Below are 17932 nucleotides of genomic sequence, written 5' to 3' on the forward strand. Positions count from 1 at the left end.
GTGATAATCAGTGACTGTCACTGCTCTCTAATGACTGTGATAATTAGTGACTGTCACTGCTCTCTAATGACTGTGATAATTAGTGACTGTCTCTGCTCTCTAATGACTGTGATAATTAGTGACTGTCACTGCTCTCTAATGACTGTGATAATTAGTGACTGTCTCTGCTCTCTAAAGACTGTGATAATTAGTGACTGTCACTGCTCTCTAATGACTGTGATAATTAGTGACTGTCACTGCTGTCTAATGAGTGTGATAATTAGTGACTGTCTCTGCTCTCTAATGACTGTGATAATTAGTGACTGTCACTGCTCTCTAATGACTGTGATAATTAGTGACTGTCTCTGCTCTCTAATGACTGTGATAATTAGTGACTGTCACTGCTCTCTAATGACTGTGATAATTAGTGACTGTCACTGCTCTCTAATGACTGTGATAATTAGTGACTGTCACTGCTGTCTAATGACTGTGATAATTAGTGACTGTCACTGCTCTCTAATGACTGTGATAATTAGTGACTGTCACTGCTCTCTAATGAGTGTGAGAATTAGTGACTCTCTGCTGTCTAATGACTGTGATAATTAGTGACTGTCACTGCTCTCTAATGACTGTGATAATTAGTGACTGTCACTGCTCTCTAATGACTGTGATAATTAGTGACTGTCTCTGCTGTCTAATGACTGTGATAATTAGTGACTGTCACTGCTCTCTAATGACTGTGATAATTAGTGACTGTCACTGCTCTCTAATGAGTGTGATAATTAGTGACTGTCTCTGCTGTCTAATGACTGTGATAATCAGTGACTGTCACTGCTCTCTAATGACTGTGATAATTAGTGACTGTCTCTGCTGTCTAATGACTGTGATAATTAGTGACTGTCACTGCTCTCTAATGACTGTGATAATTAGTGACTGTCACTGCTCTCTAATGACTGTGATAATTAGTGACTGTCTCTGCTGTCTAATGAGTGTGATAATCAGTGACTGTCACTGCTCTCTAATGACTGTGATAATCAGTGACTGTCTCTGCTGTCTAATGACTGTGATAATTAGTGACTGTCACTGCTCTCTAAAGACTGTGATAATTAGTGACTGTCACTGCTCTCTAATGACTGTGATAATTAGTGACTGTCTCTGCTCTCTAATGAGTGCGATAATTAGTGACTGTCACTGCTGTCTAATGAGTGTGATAATTAGTGACTGTCACTGCTCTCTAATGACTGTGATAATTAGTGACTGTCACTGCTCTCTAATGAGTGTGATAATTAGTGACTGTCTCTGCTCTCTAATGACTGTGATAATTAGTGACTGTCACTGCTCTCTAATGACTGTGATAATTAGTGACTGTCTCTGCTGTCTAATGAGTGTGATAATTAGTGACTGTCACTGCTCTCTAATGAGTGCGATAATTAGTGACTGTCACTGCTCTCTAATGACTGTGATAATTAGTGACTGTCTCTGCTGTCTAATGACTGTGATAATTAGTGACTGTCTCTGCTGTCTAAAGACTGTGATAATTAGTGACTGTCACTGCTCTCTAATGAGTGTGATAATTAGTGACTGTCACTGCTCTCTAATGAGTGCGATAATTAGTGACTGTCACTGCTTTCTAATGACTGTGATAATTAGTGACTGTCTCTGCTGTCTAATGACTGTGATAATTAGTGACTGTCTCTGCTGTCTAAAGACTGTGATAATTAGTGACTGTCACTGCTCTCTAATGACTGTGATAATTAGTGACTGTCACTGCTGTCTAATGAAAGAAACAAAACCTGCAGTTATAAATAAATATGGCAGACTTACTAAAACAGTTAGTAAGAAAGGCAGAAACTTCCGGTGGGGACCGGTGGCTCCGCAGATGTCTTCTGGAGGAACGATCCAGCGATGAGCCTGCTCTTCAATCAGCTAACCAGGTCTGCGCACCAGCCTTAAGCAGGAGCGCAGAGCCGGACACAGAGGATGACATCATCGCTCGTCCTCAGCACAGCCACGCTCCGCTCTCTCCCCTGCCTGCGAAAAGACACAGGAATTCATCTTCTCTTGTCTCCACGGTCCACAGCTTCGTCTGCCAGGAAACCCGTGACAGGAGCACAATGACTGCACAGGAGGGCGAGCGTATATACACGTCACCCACAGATCATGGCGACTGCAGTCTGCGGCGCGCTGACACTTCTGGTACCACAGAGACCTCCTCTGCTGAATACAAGCCTTCTGCATCTGCTCAGCAGTTCTGGGCGAGAAGCATCCAGACCTGTGTCATCACTTAGATAGCAGAATGGAAGCTACCACATGGTATAAATATGACGAGCAGGGGCGTTGCTAGGGTCTCAAAAGATCCGGGGCACAAGCCCCAATAAATATGCCCCCCCCCCCCGCACTATGCTGTACTTGTAATACAGCGGCACTTACCTGTCACATCCAGGGCCTCCATGTGACGTATCCTCTCTGTCATCATCTTCTCGGTCCGGACACTTCTCTCAGCCGCCTCGTCTCTGCAGAGTGTGACACACAGACATCTTAGCTTCCTCACATTCTATCATTATCCCCCAACTGGAGTCCCCACAGTGTTATCCTGCTGCTTGCTGTGCCAAAACCTCAACCCCCCCCCCCCCCCCAATACCCCCAAATACTATCCCGAGGAAACATTACTGCCCCCCATAGTAATAGTGCTCCTCATAGTCCCACCAATAGTAATTCCCTTCTAGAATGCCCTTATTAGTAACACTGCCCCAACCGTGATAATGCTCCTCAACAATGCCCTCCCATATTAATAATACCCTCACAGAGTCCCCAGTAGTAATAAGCCCCCCCTATTGTTCCCCCAGTGGTAATAAAGCTCCCTACAGACCCCTCAGTAGTAATAAGGCCACCATAGTGCGGTTAGTAGAAATAAAACGGATCTATAAGACCCTCCTATAGAGCCCCCAGTAGTAATAAGACCGCCTATAATGTCCCCTGGATCTGCAGTGCCCCCTGCAGTTATAATCCTCCCTCCACCATACAGTCCCATGTAAATAACATCGCCTCCTCCCCAGCCGCCTCCAACGCACAATCCCATGTAAACATCACCCCCTAAGGCTACTTTCACACTTGCGTTCATGTACTTGTACAGGACGGATCCGCACCGATAATACAAACGAATGCATCCGTTCAGGACCGAATCGTTTGTATTAGATTTGAATTTCTAAGTCCCAATACGGATCCGTCCTGACTTACATTGAAAGTCAATGGGGGACGGATCCGTTTACAATTGCACCATTTTGTGTCAATGCAAAGCGATCCGTCCCCATTTACTTACATTGTAAGTCAGGACGGATCCGTTTGGCTCCGCAAGGCCATGCGGACACAAAAACGCTGCTTGCAGCATTTTGGGGTCCGCCTCCAAAACGGAACGTGGGACCGCACGGAGCCGAACGAATGCATTCTGAATGGATCCGCATCCATTCAGAATGCATTGGGGTTAAACTGATGCATTTGGGGCTGCTTGTGAGAGACCTGAAACGGATCTCACAAGCGGATCCCCAAACGCAAGTGTGAATGTAGCCTAAACATTAAGTCCCATGTACATAAACATCATTCCCCCCACCATCCACTTTCCACATACAGTCCCATGTAAATAACATCACTCCCTCCCCCAGCCACCTCAAGCATACAGTTCCATGTCAATAACATCCCTCCCTTCAGCCCTAAAATACATCCCAGTTAAATAACTACAACTCCCAGCATTGCTCTGCCTCTCCCTTCACTTACCTCTCCTGTACAGACATCAGCATTAGGCTCCTTCTCCTCTTCACTCCGTCCAATCCTGCACTGGTCACATGATTTTACCAAAACTAGACTCAGGACAGCATAGTTTAAACAAGTACAAAAACTTTTATTGGACATACATTAATAAAAACATACATCTCCATATATATGAATAAGCAGCACGGAGCTACACAAGATAATACTAACGGATCTGTTGTAAGAAAAATGACTATGAATAGTCCCAGACTGTGCAGGAAGTATCCAAACACAGATCACAATCAATACAATACAAAGTGCATAGTGCTTATTGTAACCAATGATAGAGGGAAAATACATATATAAATACAGACCACGTCCTCCCGGATCCCTACACGTGTTTTGCGTTTTGCTTCCTCAGGGGATACTGATGGTGTGTGTTGCTTGTTCCTATATAGTCTGCCAATTGATTGGAATAGAAATCACCTGGGCTTCAGGTAGAAAACCAGAGACCGGAAGTGAGGTGCGTTCCACGCTGGAACGCACCATCACTTCCGGTTCGGTCGATGTCCGGACATCCAATTTCTACATTATTAATAATTGCATTTGTAATGTGGCCCATCCTAACGTCTAAACAGAGGAGTCAAAACACCAAACAGTCGGGATGTAGGAGGAGGCGGCAGGCAGAGGCGCGGGGGAAGCTGCCCCACATACAGGAACCGGATGTTCAACATGCGGTCCACAGTGGAACGCATCGCCCGCGTCCCGCCCACACAGCCGCCTCCCACAACTCCGCCCGAAGTGACGTCACATACCATGGATTACTCAAGCCTACAATGCGTTTCACCCTGGAACGCAGATGACATTTCCCCTTCCTAGACTATACGGGGATCGATTAAGTAATCAGTTAATTCGCTCTGCGGTCCAGATAGAATATATGGGGATAAATCTATATGGATATTCAGCTCATAATATATATATATGATAAACCTATCAGAGTGTACCAATAAAGCAGTATAAAATACATTTCATTATATCTTTAAAACTCAATGTATACGTGCTATATATTATATAACAATTCATGAATATATATCACACCGGTCGGGGAAGAAATCCAATATTCACTAAAAAAACCCTATAATAGGTGACCAAAAAAGTGAAAATCATTAAAGGGAAGTAAAGGAAAATAGATAAAGTGATGTATAAGTATATAATAAAAATAATAAGAAGTGCTACAGTGATCAGTGAAAAAGGGTGAATAGAGTGAGTGAGGATAAAGAAGAAGAAATTTTTTTATCTTGTACGTACATATATAATTAAAAAACTTCTAATTCATAATATATATCACAAAAGTGAACACCCCTGTTAAAAGGAGAGCAGATTAATGGCTCCATTTTAGACGCTAGAAAAATCATTGACCATTTTCTGTGATTATCGAAGCCCCTCCTGTATTCCGTGTATATAATGTCCATATTAGTATTTCTTGTTAAGACGTTCTCCAATGGGCCAAATTCTCCACACCTCCACAGATGCTGATATCTACCGTACATGCATGTATTGTGACAAAACAGCCTCACGGACAAACGACCATCTAAGGTTAACCTATCAATGCAGAAAAGAACAAATTTAAAAACATAAAAATATGTATTAAAAAGATCAAAGGGATACACACCACTTAGACCTACAGAGAAATTCACACGAGAGGTTCATAATATATATTACAGAATTAGCCCAAAAATGGCGAAAAACTTAGGGCCTCATTTAGACCGAACGGTATGACGGTGTTCAACTCAAAGATCCATTTGACCTCCTTTTGGGCAAGAACTTTCTTCCAATTGCCCCCCCTCCCACCTATCAAAACCCTATCAATGCCTCTTACCTTTAAAAGGGAGGCGTCACAATTATGGTGGGTCTTGAAGTGTCGGGGGACCGTTTTCAGATTCAGAACATCATCTTCTTCCTTTGCTCCCAGAATTCCAAGCACATGTTCTCGTGTTCTTCGTCTCAATTGTCTCGACGTCATTCCTACGTAGGATAGATTACAAGGACAGGTGGCAACGTAGATCACCCCCAATGTTATACATGAGATCGTATGTGTGATCTCATATTTTTTGCGTCCAGTGGAATCTGTGAAAGAATTCGTACACAAAATGTTTGGACATGCCACACATTTTCCACATGGACGACAACCCCATTTGGGGCCCTTAGAGCCAAAAAGATTCCCTGTGCTCTTACCCTCGTAATGACTGTGGACTAGAATGTCCTTTAAATTCTTTTCCCGTCTGAAGGTTAAAGAGGGATGATGTGGTACATAACTCCGTAAGGTATGGTCCAATCGTAGTATATTCCAATGTTTTCGCAAAACAAAAGTGAGTTCTTCATGTCCAGAATTGTATGATGTGATAAACCTCACCACTTTACTTCCATTTTCTTGTTTTACCCGATCCTCCAATAATTTCGATCTTTTACTATACTTCGCTCGCAGGTACGCCTTCCTCACCGAGTGATCACTGTATCCACGATCTTTGAAACGTTTAGCTAGGTCCGTTGATCGTTTTTCAAAATCCTCATCTCTAGAGCAGATTCTTTTCAGCCTTAGGAACTGTCCCACTGGTATACCGTCAAGTAATTTATTTGGGTGATAGGAGTCGGCACGGAGGAGACTGTTCACAGAGGTCGGCTTCCGGAACAAATTTGCACGGAATCTCACATTCAAGAAGTTGTATCATAGGAGCGGCACGGAGGACACTATGTTCACAGCGGTGGAATTAGAAGCAATTCGCGTTTTGGAGGAACTTCAGAATGAACAAGTTGATGTGGCACCGGTGAGTAGACTACCTGCTGCTTTGATACCAAAGTCTAAAAAATTTCCCCCTATGTCACTATTCCCTAACATAGACATCTTTGTTAAGGTGGTTACGGATGATTTGAGATCTATAAAGAAATTTACACCAGGAGATAATCTTAATAGACGACAGCGCCTCGCCTTGAAACAACTTAATAAAATTGAGAACCTTGTCATCAAAAGTTCAGACAAAGGAGGCAATGTGGTTTTATGGCCCACGGATATGTACGAACGCGAGGCCTTCAGGCAATTAAGGAATCCTAGCTGTTATCGAAAATTGACATTTAACCCATTATCTGCTTTTCAGGGTGATTTGGGAAAGATTTTACAGAAAGCAGCAGATACAGGAATAATTACTTGCAAAGAACAAAATTGTCTACTCACCATGGACCCGACCATTGCAACTTTTTACATGTTGCCAAAGATCCACAAAAATGCGAAAGTCCCACAGGGACGGCCGATAGTCTCAGGTAATAATAGCATGTGTGAGGCTGTCAGTAAATTGATTGATCATGTTCTGCGACCGTTCGTTGACAGCCTGCCTTCGTACCTCAAGGACACTGGCGATCTATTACGAAAAGTTGACGGTCTACAATTGGATGAGGACATGATTTTAGTGACATGTGACGTCGAGTCATTATATACATCTATCCGCCACGACGATGGAATTCGAGCAGCAACACACTACCTGATGACCTCCGATACGCGAAGTGAGTATGCAGATTTTATCCTTGAATTACTGGATTTCACACTGCGCCACAATTTTTTCATGTTCAAGGGATGTTTCTACCTACAGCTCCAGGGAACCGCGATGGGGGCGTCTTGTGCGCCCTCTTACGCGAATCTTTTCCTGGGGCTGTGGGAGAGAAACATCTTCTTGACTGATCCGGTGAAACATATTGAGAAAGTTCAAATGTGGAGCCGATATATTGATGACGTCCTTATGATTTGGCAGGGCAACATGGATGATCTACAAGAGTTCATGACACTCCTGAACACAAATGATGTAAACATCCATCTTACTTATAAGATGGGGAGAACACAAATGGACTTCTTGGATGTGGCCCTAAGTGTTGACAATGATGGCTTTATCCACACAGATTTGTTCCGGAAGCCGACCTCTGTGAACAGTCTCCTCCGTGCCGACTCCTATCACCCAAATAAATTACTTGACGGTATACCAGTGGGACAGTTCCTAAGGCTGAAAAGAATCTGCTCTAGAGATGAGGATTTTGAAAAACGATCAACGGACCTAGCTAAACGTTTCAAAGATCGTGGATACAGTGATCACTCGGTGAGGAAGGCGTACCTGCGAGCGAAGTATAGTAAAAGATCGAAATTATTGGAGGATCGGGTAAAACAAGAAAATGGAAGTAAAGTGGTGAGGTTTATCACATCATACAATTCTGGACATGAAGAACTCACTTTTGTTTTGCGAAAACATTGGAATATACTACGATTGGACCATACCTTACGGAGTTATGTACCACATCATCCCTCTTTAACCTTCAGACGGGAAAAGAATTTAAAGGACATTCTAGTCCACAGTCATTACGAGGGTAAGAGCACAGGGAATCTTTTTGGCTCTAAGGGCCCCAAATGGGGTTGTCGTCCATGTGGAAAATGTGTGGCATGTCCAAACATTTTGTGTACGAATTCTTTCACAGATTCCACTGGACGCAAAAAATATGAGATCACACATACGATCTCATGTATAACATTGGGGGTGATCTACGTTGCCACCTGTCCTTGTAATCTATCCTACGTAGGAATGACGTCGAGACAATTGAGACGAAGAACACGAGAACATGTGCTTGGAATTCTGGGAGCAAAGGAAGAAGATGATGTTCTGAATCTGAAAACGGTCCCCCGACACTTCAAGACCCACCATAATTGTGACGCCTCCCTTTTAAAGGTAAGAGGCATTGATAGGGTTTTGATAGGTGGGAGGGGGGGCAATTGGAAGAAAGTTCTTGCCCAAAAGGAGGTCAAATGGATCTTTGAGTTGAACACCGTCATACCGTTCGGTCTAAATGAGGCCCTAAGTTTTTCGCCATTTTTGGGCTAATTCTGTAATATATATTATGAACCTCTCGTGTGAATTTCTCTGTAGGTCTAAGTGGTGTGTATCCCTTTGATCTTTTTAATACATATTTTTATGTTTTTAAATTTGTTCTTTTCTGCATTGATAGGTTAACCTTAGATGGTCGTTTGTCCGTGAGGCTGTTTTGTCACAATACATGCATGTACGGTAGATATCAGCATCTGTGGAGGTGTGGAGAATTTGGCCCATTGGAGAACGTCTTAACAAGAAATACTAATATGGACATTATATACACGGAATACAGGAGGGGCTTCGATAATCACAGAAAATGGTCAATGATTTTTCTAGCGTCTAAAATGGAGCCATTAATCTGCTCTCCTTTTAACAGGGGTGTTCACTTTTGTGATATATATTATGAATTAGAAGTTTTTTAATTATATATGTACGTACAAGATAAAAAAATTTCTTCTTCTTTATCCTCACTCACTCTATTCACCCTTTTTCACTGATCACTGTAGCACTTCTTATTATTTTTATTATATACTTATACATCACTTTATCTATTTTCCTTTACTTCCCTTTAATGATTTTCACTTTTTTGGTCACCTATTATAGGGTTTTTTTAGTGAATATTGGATTTCTTCCCCGACCGGTGTGATATATATTCATGAATTGTTATATAATATATAGCACGTATACATTGAGTTTTAAAGATATAATGAAATGTATTTTATACTGCTTTATTGGTACACTCTGATAGGTTTATCATATATATATATTATGAGCTGAATATCCATATAGATTTATCCCCATATATTCTATCTGGACCGCAGAGCGAATTAACTGATTACTTAATCGATCCCCGTATAGTCTAGGAAGGGGAAATGTCATCTGCGTTCCAGGGTGAAACGCATTGTAGGCTTGAGTAATCCATGGTATGTGACGTCACTTCGGGCGGAGTTGTGGGAGGCGGCTGTGTGGGCGGGACGCGGGCGATGCGTTCCACTGTGGACCGCATGTTGAACATCCGGTTCCTGTATGTGGGGCAGCTTCCCCCGCGCCTCTGCCTGCCGCCTCCTCCTACATCCCGACTGTTTGGTGTTTTGACTCCTCTGTTTAGACGTTAGGATGGGCCACATTACAAATGCAATTATTAATAATGTAGAAATTGGATGTCCGGACATCGACCGAACCGGAAGTGATGGTGCGTTCCAGCGTGGAACGCACCTCACTTCCGGTCTCTGGTTTTCTACCTGAAGCCCAGGTGATTTCTATTCCAATCAATTGGCAGACTATATAGGAACAAGCAACACACACCATCAGTATCCCCTGAGGAAGCAAAACGCAAAACACGTGTAGGGATCCGGGAGGACGTGGTCTGTATTTATATATGTATTTTCCCTCTATCATTGGTTACAATAAGCACTATGCACTTTGTATTGTATTGATTGTGATCTGTGTTTGGATACTTCCTGCACAGTCTGGGACTATTCATAGTCATTTTTCTTACAACAGATCCGTTAGTATTATCTTGTGTAGCTCCGTGCTGCTTATTCATATATATGGAGATGTATGTTTTTATTAATGTATGTCCAATAAAAGTTTTTGTACTTGTTTAAACTATGCTGTCCTGAGTCTAGTTTTGGTAAACGCAATTGTTCTAGGACAGCGATAACACCGGGCGTTTGTCTCGCTCTGCGCGTATTTGGGATTGTATTTACTGGTCACATGATGGTGACATCATCCAGATCATCCTATCACAGCCTGTTTTGCTGATCACATGACCTGTGATGTCACCACAGGTCCTTCGCCTCTTCCCAGTGTAACCCTGTGAAGTTACACAGGCTGCATTAGCTGAAATGCCCAGTAGATGGCAGATGGACTCAGTATGCTGTTAATAAAACATTGAGCATTGGTCACATGATTGTGACATCATCGCAGGTCCTGGAAGTTTTCTGGAAGTTACTACATGCTCAGCCAGAGAAAGGACATGTTGTGAGAGACTGCAGCACAGAGATGGAACCTTGCTGAGAGAACCTGCTTCACCCAAGATCACACCTGCTGAGAGAGGGGCCTGCTGGCAAAGACAAGCGCTGAGTCCAGACGTCTGGTGAATCCAGTGAGAGGAGACTGCTGCTGACTGACCTGGCTAATCGTGTTGTGAGGGTAAGCCAAACCTCTCCCTGTATCACCACAGGGCACCTGTCTCCTCACTCACAGTAAAGACTCTGAGGTCCAGTGACGGACATTATACAGCTCAGGCTGCTTCAGTGACCCTGCCGAGCAGGACTTATAAGGGCCCCAACTCTCCTATGTGCACCAACGGCCACTAGGGCGAAGATAAGGGGGTGGGACACAGGCGTGCTTGTGGGTGGGTGAGGAAAATCCACATTGCATTGTTACCTGTATTACTCTATTGTATTTTCTTATGTATGTTGGTTAATTTGCTGCTTACTATATAAAGTGAATTCCAGTTAGGCTGTGTCAGTCTCATTGCACTAAGTATGTTCCCAGTGGGACCCCACATCCCTACCCCAGATGCTCCACTGGGTGGAGGCACTGCCGCAGACATGTACCCCAGCTCCCAGATAGCGGAGGCTCAGGATCCGCCTGTCAGGCATAGTGAGTTAACTAGGTTTTGGGACCCCAAAGACACTAGGGGGCGCCCTCAAAACCCCGTTACATGTGGAGGCACTGCTGAGATGAACTGGGGTACAACCAGTGAGAATAAGTTAAGTCCTCAGGCCACTCCCTCCTTTGCAAAAGAGTGGGCCCAGCAAAGAAATGTACCATTACAGCAAGCTGTGATGTTATGCAAAGTCCCATCCTGCTGTGAGATGAATCACGTCATCTTGTGTGTAGAAATTCGACTGGGAATAGAAATGGCGACCGTCAGGGATATCCTGCAGGATTCCGGAGGCCAAACTTACATGTTAATATATTGTCATACGGACTTGGGAGACCATGAGATGCCTACCAACGTTCATTTATATGGAGCCCCGGATCAAGGATGCTCCTTAGTGTACGCTCTCCTTGATAAGAAAGAAAGGGTCTCACTGCAACAACCCTTTAAATTAGAACAGAGAGATTATGTCACAGAAAATTATTCTAAGCTCCTGACTCCCATCCCCGGAAAGACCGGAGCCATTCCTAAACAAGCTGCCCATCCTCCTAGAGGACAGGGGATGATTACTCCTAAAGCAGAATCTCATCCATCTACAGCATTACTGAAACCAGACAACCCTGAAGTACGCACCCTGCCTACAGGAGGTAGTGATGTATCGGACATACTACAGAAACTCTCAGAAGCCATAGTGACGGCAAACCACACTCATAGTTACCGCAAACTAAAGGTGTTTTCTGGGAATCAGCCTGTTCCTTCAGGAGAAGAGCCTTTTGAGGTCTGGAAGGATAATGCTATGCAGTTGTTGGAGGAATGGTCTTGTACGGATACCATAAAGAAACAGCGGTTGGTGGAGAGTCTCCGTTTTCCCGCTACAGACATGATAAGACTGTACAAGGGAGTAAATGGGCAAGCTACTGTGCACGACTATCTACAAGTTTTACAGGATGCTTATGGGAGATCCGAAGATTTGGATGATCTGTTGGTTAAGTTCCTAGCCACTAAGCAGAAGGAGCATGAAAAAGCCACTGACTAGATCAACCGGTTACAGCTATCGCTTGGAAAGTTATTCCATAAAGGAGCAGTCACTGCCTCTGAGTTGGATGCTCGGCTATCTAAGCAAATTCAGAGAGGTGGTTTGACCAATAATCCAGTTATGATTCTGCTGAGAGCCAAGTTGGATGATAAAGTTCTGCCTTATTCCACATTAATAAATACAGCCAGGAGATTGGAAGATCAGACGTGTCCACCCCTACAGAAGGAGAAAGAGGATACAGAACTGTCAGCTCTTAGGAAGAAGGTGGCTGAATTGGAGCTCTTATGCAAATCACCACCAGAGAGAGCAGATCCTCCCCCTGGAAGTGGGGGGCAACACAGGAAGACTCAGAAAAAACTGTTTCCTGAGGATTCACCCCGCCGAGGGGACTGCTTTAAATGTGGAAAGTCAGGGCATTTTCAGCGGGAGTGCCCTGCGAATTCCATGGAGGTGGATGTGGAGGTGCTGGCAACCGAGCTTGAGGAGACTCAAATGACCAGGTCTTACAAGCGACGGAAGACCCGGCCTACATATAGTTTATCTGTAGGGGCCAAGATTGGGCCAAAATCTTTGATACACGTGCAAGTAGAAGGAATTCATGCTTCAGCATTACTAGATACAGGTTCTCAAGTCACCATTATCTACAGAGACTTCTATGAACGTCATTTGAAACACATTCCTATGGAACCTGCAGGAGAGTTTCAGCTATGGGGCGTTGGGTCTCAAGCTCAACCTGTGGAGGGATGCATAAAAGTGACCATAACTATTCCCCAGTTAAACACCGGGATGATTTGTCCTATGGAGCTGGAAGTTTTGATATGCCCTGCAGCCAAGAAAGTGTGTGCCCCAATAATATTGGGTACTAATGCAAAGATGGTACAGGATGTATTCAAGGCCTATCTGACCGAAGTGGGAGACGTCTCCTTAGACCGATTGATGGAGGTCAGCCCTGTCCTAGGAAAAGAGTGTAGACGACTAGCCCTTGAAACAAAACCAGGGTCGTGCCACTATTCAGGAACAGAATCCGCATTTGTGAAGCCTGGTGAGACCAAAACCTTACGAGCCATAGCCTCAATGCACCATGAAATGTTGGGGGGAACTGGACAATACCTTATTGAGTCTCTGCCTGAAGAGGATCAGAAGAAGGGGTGGACTCTCATACCTAAGGTAAAAGATTGGCGAAAAAGGTGGTGTCGGAGCTTTCCTGTGATGGTACAGAATTTAACCCCCACAGAAATCTGGATTGATCGTCATCAAAACATTGGTGTGATACACCTTTTAGATCAAGTTTCGTCCATCATGTCTGTGAGTGCAGAACAGAAGGATCATGTGAAAGCACCTTTAGATTTTGATCTAGAAGATTCTCCTCTACCACAGCAGTGGAAAGACAGCCTTCGTTCAAAACTGGCCACCCGAGAGGGAGTGTTCTCCAGAGCAGAGATGGACGTGGGGTGTTCTAAGAGTGCCACCCATGCTATAAGACTTGCTGATCCTACTCCTTTCAGAGAAAGGTCAAGGAGAATACCCCCTCGAGATGTGGAAGATGTCCGGGACATACTCCAGCAGATGGAAGGACCAGGCATCATCACAGAGTCCCGGAGCCCCTATGCCTCACCTATTGTGGTAGTGAGGAAAAAGAATGGTTCAGTTCGGCTATGTGTGGACTACCGTACTCTGAACAAGAGGACTGTGCCAGATCAGTACACTTTGCCCCGGATAGAGGATCTTCTGAACGCCCTATCTGGCAGCCAGTGGTTCAGTGTGCTTGACTTGAGGTCTGGATATTATCAGGTACCCATGAAGAAGGAGGATCAGGAAAAGACAGCGTTCATCTGCCCTTTGGGGTTCTTCCAGTTTACCAGAATGCCACAGGGAGTCACAGGAGCTCCTGCTACTTTTCAGAGGCTGATGGAGAAAACTGTGGGGGATATGAATCCCAAAGAGTGTCTAGTGTATCTAGATGACCTAATTGTCTTCGGGAAGACACCAGAGGAGCATGAACAAAGATTGCTAAAGGTGTTGGATCGACTTCAAGCTGAAGGCCTGAAGCTATCAGTGGACAAATGCCGATTTGCCCAGAACTCTGTCACTTATGTGGGGCACATAGTCTCCGCTGAAGGAGTAGCCACAGATCCTGCTAAAATTGAAGCAGTGTTGAATTGGCCAAGACCAAATAACATCAGTGAGTTGCGGTCCTTTCTCGGATTCTGTGGTTACTACCGAAGGTTCGTGAAAGACTACTCAAAGATTGCTCGGGAGTTACATGACCTACTGAAGATTACCTCTGACGTAAAGGGTGCTAAGGCACTATATCCTAAAGACCCCTTTGGAGAAAAATGGACTTCAGGATGTGAAGATGCCTTTCTGACATTGAAGAAGAGACTTACAGAAGCTCCTGTCTTAGCCTATGCAGACCCTGAGAAACCATATATCCTCCATGTGGATGCCAGTATGGAAGGCCTAGGGGGTGTATTGCACCAAAGTTATCCAGAAGGATTGAGGCCGGTGGCTTATATAAGTAGAAGTCTTACAGGAGCAGAGAAGAACTATCCAGTCCATAAATTGGAGTTTCTGGCACTCAAGTGGGCCATCGTGGATAAGCTGCATGACTATTTGTATGGAGCAACATTCGAAGTAAGGACTGACAACAATCCACTTACCTACATCCAGACTACGGCTAAGCTGGATGCCACAGGACATAGGTGGTTGGCTGCCTTGTCAAGCTACAGTTTCAGCCTGAAGTACAAGCCTGGGCCCAAGAATGTCAGCGCAGATGCCCTGTCCCGCAGACCTAGACTCCCTCCTCACCAAGAAGAAGAGGAGTGGGAAGAGATCCCTGGGCCGGGGGTAGGAGCCTTTTGTCAGATGTATGTGGTGGCCGAGAGTCAAGAAGAATTTGCCGAGCTAAGAGGGATAGACTCCATTAGCCACTCTCCAGAAGCTGTGCCTGAGGTGTTCCATGCTCCAGTCATGCTTCAACAGTGGTCCAGTATAACCACAGAAGACAAGAGTAAGGCTCAAGCGCAGGACTGGTATATTGGGATAGTTATCAGAGCCATAAAGACTAAGAATCCTAAATTGCTGACTTCTCTACCTGTGAGTCAAAGAGAATTATACCGAAGAGAATGGAGCCGACTACATCTCGAAGATGGAGTACTCTATAGGGTTGTGAAGTATCATGATCACCCTGACAGAAAACAATTGGTACTACCGCACAGACACCGTGGCATGGTCCTGAGAGCTCTCCACGATCAACATGGGCATCTCGGGGTGGACAAGACCTATGGCCTAGTACAAGATCGGTTCTATTGGCCTCGCATGAGGGAACATGTCGAGCAACATGTAAAGACATGCAGGAGGTGTATCCAGAGGAAGACCCTGCCTGTGAGAGCTGCCCCTATGGGTCATCTGAAAAGTACGGGACCCATGGATCTTGTGTGCATGGACTATCTCTGCATTGAGAGCGATACAGCGGGAATTGGAAATGTGCTGGTGGTAACGGACCATTTCACCAGATATGCTCAAGCCTTCCCCACTAAAGATCAAAAGGCTGTGACTGTAGCCAAAGTCCTTTGGCAGAAGTATTTTATTCACTATGGACTACCCAATCGGATACACTCTGATCAAGGTAGAGACTTTGAGAGTAAGTTGATCAAGGAGCTGTTGGACATGTTGCAGGTGCAGAAGTCCAGAACCACACCTTATCATCCGGAAGGGGATGCACAGCCAGAACGATTCAATAGGACCCTCCTGGATATGCTAGGGACTCTCAAGCAAGTCGAGAAGCGGTCTTGGAGTAAACATGTGGAAGCCATGGTCCACGCATACAATTGTACAAGGCATGAATCTACAGGGTTCTCACCCTATTTCCTAATGTTCGGAAGAGAAGCTCGATTTCCGATAGATGTCCGTTTGGGAGTGTCTCCTGATGGAACAGATTCAACTTCACACTTTCAATATGTGAGGAACCTCAAACAAAACCTTCATCGGGCCTATGAGTTGGCTACCCAAGCTGCAGCAAAAATGGAAGAACGGAACAAAAGAAGGTATGATTCTAAGGTGAGATATCGGGAGATTCAAGCAGGGGATAAAGTTCTTCTCCGGAATCTAGGTGTGCCTGGAAAACACAAACTGGCTGACAGATGGAAAGATATCCTGTTTGAGGTTGTGTCCAAACTGGAAGGACTGCCAGTGTACAACATTAGGGGCCCGGAGGGCCGAATAAAGGCTTGGCATAGAAACCATCTGCTTCCAGTTGTGTATGCTGATGAAGAGGCAGAGAGTAGTGAAGAACTGGAGGAAAACCCAGCAGAGAGTCCTGGAAATGGGACAGAGGAGACCCCGGGAACTCCCAGTGCAGAGGATCAGTGGTGGTCATCACCCGCAGAAGAAACACAGCAATTGCCTCCTTTAACTCCTGTGGTTTCCCCAAGTCCCGAAACCTCTCCTGGGTCACAAAGTTCTCCAAGGTTGAATCCAGAAAGTCCATGTTTTGTGCCTGGAACTTCCCTTAGAGACTCTACTTCGAGGGCAGGAGTTGAAGTTCCACAGTTGATGTCCCAAGATCCTCTCCCACAGCGAGAACTGAGACACAGCACCAGAGTGCGGCAACCCCCTAGGGCCCTAGTTTATGATAATATAGGAGAGCCCAGTTATGCCCCGCTGACACAAGCAGCATCTAAAATGGCCACTTTCCTACATGCACTAGCTGAAGTGGTAAATGTTAGCGACTCTTTACCCTAGATAACTAGCTAGGATGTTACTGTGTTAACTGTACTGTATGTATGCTAAACCTTTTTCTGTTGAGTTTTTGTTAAGCTCCCTGGCTAGGACTTGCCAGTGGAAGGCAAGTATTTTCAAGGGGGAGCATGTAACCCTGTGAAGTTACACAGGCTGCATTAGCTGAAATGCCCAGTAGATGGCAGATGGACTCAGTATGCTGTTAATAAAACATTGAGCATTGGTCACATGATTGTGACATCATCGTAGGTCCTGGAGTTTTCTGGAAGTTACTACATGCTCAGCCAGAGAAAGGACATGTTGTGAGAGACTGCAGCACAGAGATGGAACCTTGCTGAGAGAACCTGCTTCACCCAAGATCACACCTGCTGAGAGAGGGACCTGCTGGCAAAGACAAGCACTGAGTCCAGACGTCTGGTGAATCCAGTGAGAGGAGACTGCTGCTGACTGACCTGGCTAATCGTGTTGTGAGGGTAAGCCAAACCTCTCCCTGTATCACCACAGGGCACCTGTCTCCTCACTCACAGTAAAGACTCTGAGGTCCAGTGACGGACATTACACGGCTCAGGCTGCTTCAGTGACCCTGCCGAGCAGGACTTATAAGGGCCCCAACTCTCCTATGTGCACCAACGGCCACTAGGGCGAAGATAAGGGGGTGGGACACAGGCGTGCTTGTGGGTGGGTGAGGAAAATCCACATTGCATTGTTACCTGTATTACTCTATTGTATTTTCTTATGTATGTTGGTTAATTTGCTGCTTACTATATAAAGTGAATTCCAGTTAGGCTGTGTCAGTCTCATTGCACTAAGTATGTTCCCAGTGGGACCCCACATCCCTACCCCGGATGCTCCACTGGGTGGAGGCACTGCCGCAGACATGTACCCCAGCTCCCAGATAGCGGAGGCTCAGGATCCGCCTGT

The 17932-nt window shown here is 45.0% G+C and overlaps 1 protein-coding gene across 4 annotated transcripts in view; it reads right to left on the reverse strand.

The window, feature by feature from the left end:
* Nucleotides 1-2313, reverse strand: part of LOC122933848 (zinc finger protein 664-like) — a 34617-nt gene extending 32304 nt beyond the window's left edge. For 2 of the 4 annotated variants that reach the window (XM_044288928.1, XM_044288927.1), the window contains exon 1: nucleotides 1804-2313. The gene's annotated coding sequence lies outside the window, so the exon portion shown is untranslated. The remainder of the gene's footprint in view (nucleotides 1-1803) is intronic. The other 2 variants (XM_044288926.1, XM_044288922.1) reach the window with 2 other exon arrangements.
* Nucleotides 2314-17932: the final 15619 nt, after the last annotated feature.

The sequence above is a fragment of the Bufo gargarizans genome, chromosome 4 (genome assembly GCF_014858855.1).
Source record: "Bufo gargarizans isolate SCDJY-AF-19 chromosome 4, ASM1485885v1, whole genome shotgun sequence".
Classification (NCBI taxonomy): Eukaryota; Metazoa; Chordata; class Amphibia; order Anura; family Bufonidae; genus Bufo; species Bufo gargarizans.